Source organism: Capricornis sumatraensis, chromosome 2, assembly GCF_032405125.1.
Source record: "Capricornis sumatraensis isolate serow.1 chromosome 2, serow.2, whole genome shotgun sequence".
NCBI lineage: Eukaryota > Metazoa > Chordata > Mammalia > Artiodactyla > Bovidae > Capricornis > Capricornis sumatraensis.
In genome coordinates this window covers 51,947,943-51,957,198 of record NC_091070.1, presented here as the reverse complement: position 1 = coordinate 51,957,198, position 9,256 = coordinate 51,947,943, and positions in this window count along the sequence as shown.

Genomic DNA, 9,256 nt, shown 5'->3' with positions numbered 1-9,256 from the left:
CGGGGAACTAAGATCCATGCCACATGGCAAGCCAAAAAAATAATAATAATGTGCACAATTCAGTATCTCTAATAATTTACCGAATATCACCACCATCCAACTCCAGAACATTTCATCAGCCCAAAAAGAAACCCTATTCCCATTTTCCCATTACCTATCACTCCTCATTCCTTCTCCCCTACAGCCCCCGACAACCACCAATCTACTTTCTATCTCTTCGAATTTGCCTACTCTGGACATTTCATATAAGCAGAGTCATAATATTTGTCTTTTTGTGTATCAAAATTCCATTCCTTTTTATGGGAAAACAATGTCCCGTTATATTTATATACTACATTTTGTTTATCCATTCAGTACTGGATGGCCATTTAAATTGTTTCCACCTTTTAGCTATTATGAATAACACTTCTATCAAACATTCTTGCACAGATTTTTGTACACTAGAATGTGCACTAAGCAGCTGTGGAATAAATATCCACATAACCCAGATATTAGCTAATTTATGTCAATCTTATTTCACCACCTCATCCCCTAGCAAGTGGAAGCAATTAACATGCAAGTTTAAATAGCTATAGACACAACAGCTTTTTTTTAAAAACTCAACTTTTCACACCTGTGAGTGGCTCTCTTTGATAGGGTGTCCACCTTGGTTCAATCAGCTGTGACCAGGACCATAAGCCATCTGAGCAAAAGATTGTGTGCAGAATCATATCATGTAAAGAGCTGTGGCAAAGAAGTCACCCAAACTGACATTTCTAGAATAATTCAGAAGGTGCCCAAGTCACAGAAGGTCTTCTGAATGTAAATTTTATGATAGAGTGCTCCATATATTTAGCGTTATTTGCTGAACTGCTGATGCTTCAAACCATCCACTTTTACATTTCAATGTGTTCAGTAATAACCATTATCAAACAAACTTACTGATTACCTATTAGTTCCTTGCCCTTTTCCTAAGCATTAGAATAAATTTATATTTTAAGAGGGATTCAGGGGACTTCCCAGGTGGTCCAGTGGCTAAGACTCCATGCTTCTGATCTAGGGGGCCCTGGTTTGATCCCTGGTCAAAGAACTAGATCCCACATGCTGCAACTAAGAGTTTACATGCTACAACTGAAGATCCCTCATGCCCCATCTAAGAAACACTGTAGTCAAATAAATAAATATCTATATATATATATGAGGGATTCGGGACTAAAGAGGTGGGGAGGATCACCATAAAGAAAGGACTTCTTGCTACCAAAAAGCATTTTCAATTTGAGACTGACTACCTGCGGGGCTTTACTCAAGGGGCTAAACACCTACAATGGGCTTCCCAGGTGGCTCAGTGGTAAAGATACTGCCTGCCAAGCAGGAGACTTGGGTTCAGTCCCTGAGTTAGGAAGATCTCCTGCAAGAAGGAATGGCAACCCACTCCAGTATTCTTGCCTGGGAAATTCCTTGGACAGAGGAGACTGGTGGGCTACAGTCCACGGGGTGCCCGAGAGTCAGACACAACTTAGTAACTGAACAACAGCAACAAAGAGTTCTCCTGAGTATTACACAGGTCAGCAAAGTCCCCTCATGGTCTCATGTAGGAGAGCAAAGAGCGACGGTAAAGCCACAGCCACCTGGACACAGGATCCCCAGCCTCTGCAGCCCCTGCTTCTGTGGCTCTTGGCCTCTCTCCCAGCCACCACCACCAAGGTGGCAGAGCCAGATTTAACTGGCAGACGCCAGATCCACACCAGGACAGAGAGGGGAACCAAACTGTTACAAAGATGGAACCCAAAAAATAAGATCCAGAAAGTCAAGCTGCCAACACCTGTAAAGCCACCTGGGGCCCAGACCTCCCCTTCCTTCCAGGTCTCCCTGGGAGGCTTCACTCAGCTTCTCCTGCTGATGTCACAGGAACAATTAACCCACACTGCTTGAAACAACGGATTCTAGTCCTTCCACACAACAACATCATGGTGCTACTGTGCCCCTCCCCTTTCTAGAGCTGTTTCTATCTGAAGCATCAGGACACTCCAATCTGAGCTCCCCTTCTCTGGCTGGTATGACATAACCACCTTGCAAATTCACTCCAGTTCTTGGCCCCACCTTCCATTTCTTGCTCCTCACGTTCACACATGATGACCCCAGGTACCAGAGCACAGCAGGACAGGTCTCAGGACTTTGGGGTCACCCTGCTGGATTTGGAGGTGTCTAGCACAGAGTCGGACACAACTTATGCGACTTAACAGTAGCAGTAGCAGTACTCTCCTCTCAAACACCCCTGTGTGAAATATGTCTCTCCTGTAAGGAAGCTGAATTTGTCACCCTGTAATACGTCTCTTTGACATATTAATTGCTCTAACCTGGTCATTTTCTGAGAAATAACATGGGAAGGGTTCTGAAAAACAAATAGGAGTTGCTCTTTTGTGAGAAACACCATTGTAAGGGAAATCCCCATTTTTATGGGCAGCTTCTATGTGTACCTGGAAGAGAATGACTAATTCTCTAGAAACTGATCAATGGGGAAGGCAATGACCTAAATTCACATCATAACCTTATCCCTGTTTACCGTGCTTTTCCTGGTCACCTCCCATAACTGACTCGCCCCACCCCCAACATCCTCCTGTGTCTTCATCTGGAGATGCTACTCAAGGTGAGGATTTCAGCCATTTTGATGAGTTACTCAATTTTCTCCAGTCTCTCCCACATACACAAGTTACTAAATTTGCTTGATTTTTCTCCCGTTAATCTCTCCAATGTCACTTTAATTCTTAGACCAGCCCGAAGAACATAGAAGGGCAGAGTAAAAGGTCTTCCTCCCCAGCACCACTCTTCAGGCATCTCCTGACATAGGTCTGGTTTTTATTAGTTTCAACCCAAAATACTGCACCCCTCCAAACTCCAAAATCAAGTTCTGACACGTCTCGTCTCAGTTCCACAGGGACTAGGTCCCCAGGTCACCCAACAATCCTATTCAGCTCCACAGACTCACAATCTCAGAGCAGCAAGACAGCTCAGAAGTCATCACATCTTTACAATCTTTGTATTTCTTCTGCCATAACGGAGGTTGTCCTCTTTGACAAGAAATGTAGCCCCCACAGTTACAGGGGAAACCAACCAACCAACCACCACCGCTGGACAGAAATGCGTCCCTCTGACCTCCCAGATCGTACTTTGATGACACGTTGTCCCTCAGTAACCCCCCTCTCCCCGAAGCAGTCTCTCCAGCATCGAAGTGTGTACCTCCATCCTTCTGTTCTCTCTCCTCTTCTCCTGGCTCCATATCCTCCATGCCTTTCATTCCTGCTCAGGTGCCTCAGTTTTGAATCCCCTCGTTAGCCTCATTGCTCTCTCTTTAAACATACCCTGAGCTCCACATGCTTCCCACTCCTTAACATGCATGAAATTCACCTGGCCTCTCCATGGTGTTCCTGCTGGAGTTCCATAGGTTTGGGTGGGACCCAGGAGTCTGAATTATTAACAAGCTCTAGACGAATCTGCTGCTGCTGCTCACCACTCTGAGTAGGAAGACTTCTACTCAGGATGGCATTTCTACTTGGAATTACCCGGCACTTGTTAGAAAACTGACTCCTGGGCCCCATCCAGATCTCCCAAAGCAGAATCTGCATTTTAACAAGATCTATGAGTGTATACTATGCCCTTTAAATTTTGAGAAAATAGAAGTCAGCAATCATCCCTGCATATTAGAACCACAGGAGAACCCGGAAAAGCATCCATGGCCCAGGAGTACTGCTGACACGTCACATCAGAGGGCAGAATCCAGCCATCAGTGGCTTTAAACCTCCTTAGCTGGTTGTAACGTACAGCCAGGATTGATAACTCTGCCATCCAGTGTCCTAGAATGCAGGCCCTCCCTTTGAGACCACTGCCAAGGAAACGCTAGACGTGCTCTGCCACCATGAACTTCTCAGGTCACGGCCTGAGGTTCCACTTGATTAGGGCAGCCCTCCACAATGAAACAGAGCAAGACCCAGTGGTTCTTCCTCCCCAGTCCTCTGCCTGCCTTTGTCTATAGAAAACTGTTAATCAAAATAATTTAATCAGAGAAATGATAAAGTGCAGAAACAAAGAAAACAGTCAAACAAGACCAAATAATAAAAGTTTAGTCATTAAGTAAAGTGTAGGATCTTTAGCTCCTCTACAAGGGCCCTAAATAATATTCTGTGCCATATGCTTTGAGCTATTCAGTAGATACTGAAAGCAGGCAGAAGTTAACTACATGATAACAAAACTGTAGCCATGATGTGTAATTCTCAAAAATCCGACGTTAGGCTTCAGCAGTATGTGAATCGAGAACTCACAGGCATACACATTTGGTTTAGAAAAGACAAAGGAACACGAGATCAAATTGCCAACATTCACTGGATCATAGAGAAAACAAGGATATTCCAGAAAAACATCTACTTCTGCTTCATTGACTACAGATATGCCTTTGACTGTGTGAATCACAACAAACTGTGGAAAATTCAAGAGATGGGAATACCAGACCACCTTACCTGCCTCCTGAGAAGCCTGTGTGGGTCAAGAAGCAACAGAACCTTACAAGGAACAACTGACTGGTTTAAAATTGGGAAAGGAGTACAACAAGGCTGTATATTGTCACCCTGTTTATTTAACTTCTATGCAGACTACATCATGCAAAATGCCAGGCTGGAGAATCACAAGCTGGAATCAGGATTACTGGGAGGATTATCAACAACCTCAGATATGCAGATGAGATCACCCTGATGGTAGAAAGTGAAGAGGAACTAAAGAGCCTCTTGATGGAAGTGAAAGAGGAGACTGAAAAAGTTGGCTTAAAACTCAACATTCAAAAAACTAAGATCATGGCATCCAGTTCCATCACTTTATGGCAAGTAGAAGGTGAAAAAGTGAAAGCAGAGACAAATTTCATTTTCGGGGGCTCAAAAATCACTGTGGATGGTGGTTGTAGCTACAAAATTAAAAGATGCTTGCTCCTTGGACAAAAATCTATGACAAACCTAGGCAGCATATTAAAAACCAGAGACATCACTTTGCCAACAAAGGTCTATATAGTCAAAGCTATGGTTTTTACAGTAGTCATGTATGGATGTGAGAGTTGGATCATAAAGAAGTCTGAGTGTTAAAGAATTGATGCTTTTGAACTGTGGTGCTGGAGAAGACTCTTGAGAGTCCCTTGAACTGCAAGGAGATCAAACCATTCAATTCTAGAGGAAGTCAACTCTGAATATTCATTGGAAGGACAGATGCTAAAAATGAAGCTCCAATACTTTGGATACCTGCTGTGAGTGAAAAGTTAAAATTTTACATAACCTCCTGCTTCTTCTGCCTCTGTAACTCAGCTTGTTCCTTGCAAAGTCTGGATCACGAAGGTCATGTAGTCTCAGAAGGTGGGGACTTACTAGGAACTGGAGCTTATCTCACTCACCCTTGTCCTGCTCTTTGCAATTGCCCAGTCCCTGCAAACCTGCTTAGTCATGCCTGTTCATGTAAAGGTCAGGTAACCCCCTCCCCAACTTGACTGCTGTTACTGTGTGCATGAAATCCCTTAGTTTAAACCAGTCTATTAGCAGCTACTGTTGCCCACTATAGTTTGTCTATAAGAACTCTTAACCCCTTTGTTCAAGGCTCAGAGCTTACAGTGTTAACTCCTCTGGACCCACCAGCATAATAAACCTGAGTTCTCCAACTCTCTGAGTGTGGCGCTTGGTTTTTCGAGTACTGGTTTTCTGCAACAGGAGAGCCAACCTACTGGAAAAGGTTGGCTTTTTCAACCTTTTGGAAATCTTTCCCTAGGAAAGATTGAAGCCAAAGAAGAAAAGGGTGGTAGAGGATGAGATGGTTAAATAACATCACCGACTCAACGGACATGAATTTGAGCAAACTCCGGGAGGTAGTTCATGACAGGGAAGCCTGGCGTGCTCAGTCCATGTGGTCACAAAAGAGTCGGACACAACTTAGTAACTGAACAACAAAAAAGCTGCAAAAGTTCTGAGAACTGTCTTCAAGGCAATGAGAACAAATTGACTCTGGAACTAATGATTAACTTAACTGAACTTTAAAAGATCAAGATGACACTGATCAGAACACTGCATAATCAGTTTCAAGATGACTGTCAGAGTGGACTCTGCTACTCCTATATGTAGTCACCTCCTTCTGCCCACACCCTTGTTGATGCATGCCACGTAGCTTCAGTCATGTCAACTCTTTGTGACCCCATGAACTATAGCCTGCAGCCTGCCAGTCTCCTCTGTTTATGGGATTCTCCCAGCAAGAATACTGGGGTGGGTTGCTGTGCCCTCCTCTGACCCAGGGATCGAACCCGAGTCTCTAATGTTTCCTGCATTGGCAGGTGGGTTCTTTATCACTAGCACCATCTGGGAAGCCCTCTACACTGCTGAGACTCCCCTTTAAAAGCTCTTGCTCACTGATTGTCAGGGGAAAGTTGACCTCTGACAAGAGTCTGCCGTCCTCCCCATCTGCCTGCCTCCGAAGAAAAGCAAACTTTCATTTCTACCACGTCTGCCTCTGAGCAGTATTGGCCTCAGTATTGGCCTCTGAGCAGTGAGTAGCCAGACCCCACTTTCGGTGACAACACTGACCCTTTTTGAGGCAGTACAAAGAAACAGTTAGGAGCATTACTCTGGAGTCAGGCAGACCTGGACTGAATCCGGAGTCCAGCATTAATTAGCTGCATGATCTCAGAAAATGTACCTAATCTCTGTGTGCCGTATTTCCTCATTGGTAAATTAGAGCTAAGACAGTATCCAACTAAAATCATTGTGAACATCGAATTAAATGAGAAGAAGCAGAGTTCTTAGCACAGCCCAGTCCCACATGTGACAGGCAATGGTTCACTGCAGTTACTAACAGTGACACTTAAACATCTGATATATTGCATGTGCAGCTGCTACACCACAGGGACTCAAGGTATCCATCGAGGTTTCCCTTTACAAGGAACCCTAGTTTAACTACTTCTGGCTAACCTAGGCAAAAGAGAGGTACATCATAAGACATGCCAAAAACTAAACACAGGAATGGAGCCAGCTCCAGGGGTCTCACTGGGAAACTTTCAGTGGTGTCCTAGGAAGGATTCAGTCTCAACAGCACCCATGAGCCACTCAGCTCGGGGTTCAGCTTTCCAAGTCACAGTCTTCTCTGGTGAGTTGGGGAAAGAAGGGGCCCTGTAACTCAGGCTCCCAACAGGACCACCGGAAGGGAGCTAACTATCCAGAGAAATCGGAGACCTAGAGAAAGTGAAGGAGGAGAGTAAAAAAGTTGGCTTAAAGCTCAACATTCAGAAAATGAAGATCATGGCATCTGGTCCCATCATTTCATGGGAAATAGATGGGGAAACAGTGGAAACAGTGTCAGACTTTATCTTTTTGGGCTCCAAAATCACTGCAGATGGTGACTGCAGCCATGAAATTAAAAGACGCTTACTCCTTGGAAGAAAAGTTATGACCAACCTAGATAGCATATTCAAAAGCAGAGACATTACTTTGCCAACAAATGTCCATCTAGTCAAGGCTATGGTTTTTCCAGTGGTCATGTATGGATGTGAGAGTTGGACTGTGAAGAAAGATGAGCGATGAAGAATTGATGCTTTTGAACTGTGGTGTTGGAGACGACTCTTGAGAGTCCCTTGGACTGCAAGGAGATCCAACCAGTCCATTCTAAAGGAGATCAGCCTTTGGTGTTCTTTGGAAGGAATGATGCTAAAGCTGAAACTCCAGTACTTTGGCCATCTCATGTAAAGAGTTGACTCATTTGAAAAGACCCTGATGCTGGGAGGGATTGGGGGCAGGAGGAGAAGGGGACGACCAAGGATAAGATGGCTGGATGGCATCACTGACTCGATGGACATGAGTTTGAGTGAACTCTGGGAGTCGGTGATGGACAGGGAGGCCTGGTGTGCTGTGATTCATGGGGTTGCAAAAAGTTGGACACGACTGAGCAAGTGAACTGAACTGAACTGAATTCACTTAGTTTACAAGTCAGGGCACTTCCCTGGCAGTCCAGTGGTTAGGGCTCTGTGCTTCCACCACAGTAGGCACAGGTTTGATCCCTGATTGGGGAACTAACTCCTGCTTGCCATGTGGCACTGCAAAAAAAAAAAAAAAAAAGTAGAATTCAGTGTTTTAATATATTTACTGAGTATCACCACCATCCAATTCCAGAACATTTCATTACCCCCAAAAGAAACCCCATTCCCATTAGCCATCGCGTCTCATTCCTTCTCCCCAACAGCCCCTGACAACCACCCTACTCTGGACATTTCATATAAGTAGAATCAGAATATTTGTTCTTTCATGTATCAAAATTCCATTCCTATTTTATGGCTAAACAATATCCCATTGCCATTTGGGTTTTGGTCTGCCTTCTGGCTATTATGAATAATACTGCTATGAATATTTTTGTACAGATTTTTGTACAATAGAATCTATACTAAGCAGCTGTAGAGTAAATATCCATATAATTCAGATATTAGCTAATTTATATCAATCTTTCTTCACCACTTCATCCCCTAGCAAGTAGAAGCGATTACATACAAGTTTAAATAGCTATAGACCCAACTCAGCTTTGTTCACCTGTGACTGACTGTCTTTGACAGGGTGTCCATCTTTGGTCCAATGGGCTATGACCAGTGGCACAAGCCATGTGGGCAAAATATCGTGTGCAGAAGTATTTCATTTAAAGAGTTGTGGTCAAAGTACTCACCAAGACAGACATTTCTATAATAATTCAGAAGGTGACCAAGTCACATGAGGACTCCTGATTGTAAATTTTAGGATAATGAGTATTCCATATATTTAGTGTTATTTGTTAATTTGCTGATGCTTCAAATAGAAACACTACCATCCAGTCTTATATTTCAATATGTGTTCATTTATCCAACAATGCTTACTGAGTGTCATTTGTCCTTTTTCTAGGCATTAGAATACGTTTATATTTTAAGAGGGATCTTCCCTGATGGTCCAGCGGCTAAGACTCCATGCTTTCAATGTAGGGGGTCCTGGTTCGATCCTAGGTCAGGAGCTAGATCACATATGCTGCAACTAAGAGTTCATATGCCATAACTAAAGATCCCCTATGCTGCAACTAAGACCCAGTGTAGCCAAATTAATTAACATTTAAAAACATAAAATAAAAGGGATTCAGGACTACGGAAGTGGGGAGGATCACCATGTAAAGAAAGGACTTCTTATTACCAAAAAGCATTTTCAATCTGAGAGTAATGAGCACCCACAAGGCTTTATTCAAGGAGTCAAGCCACCTA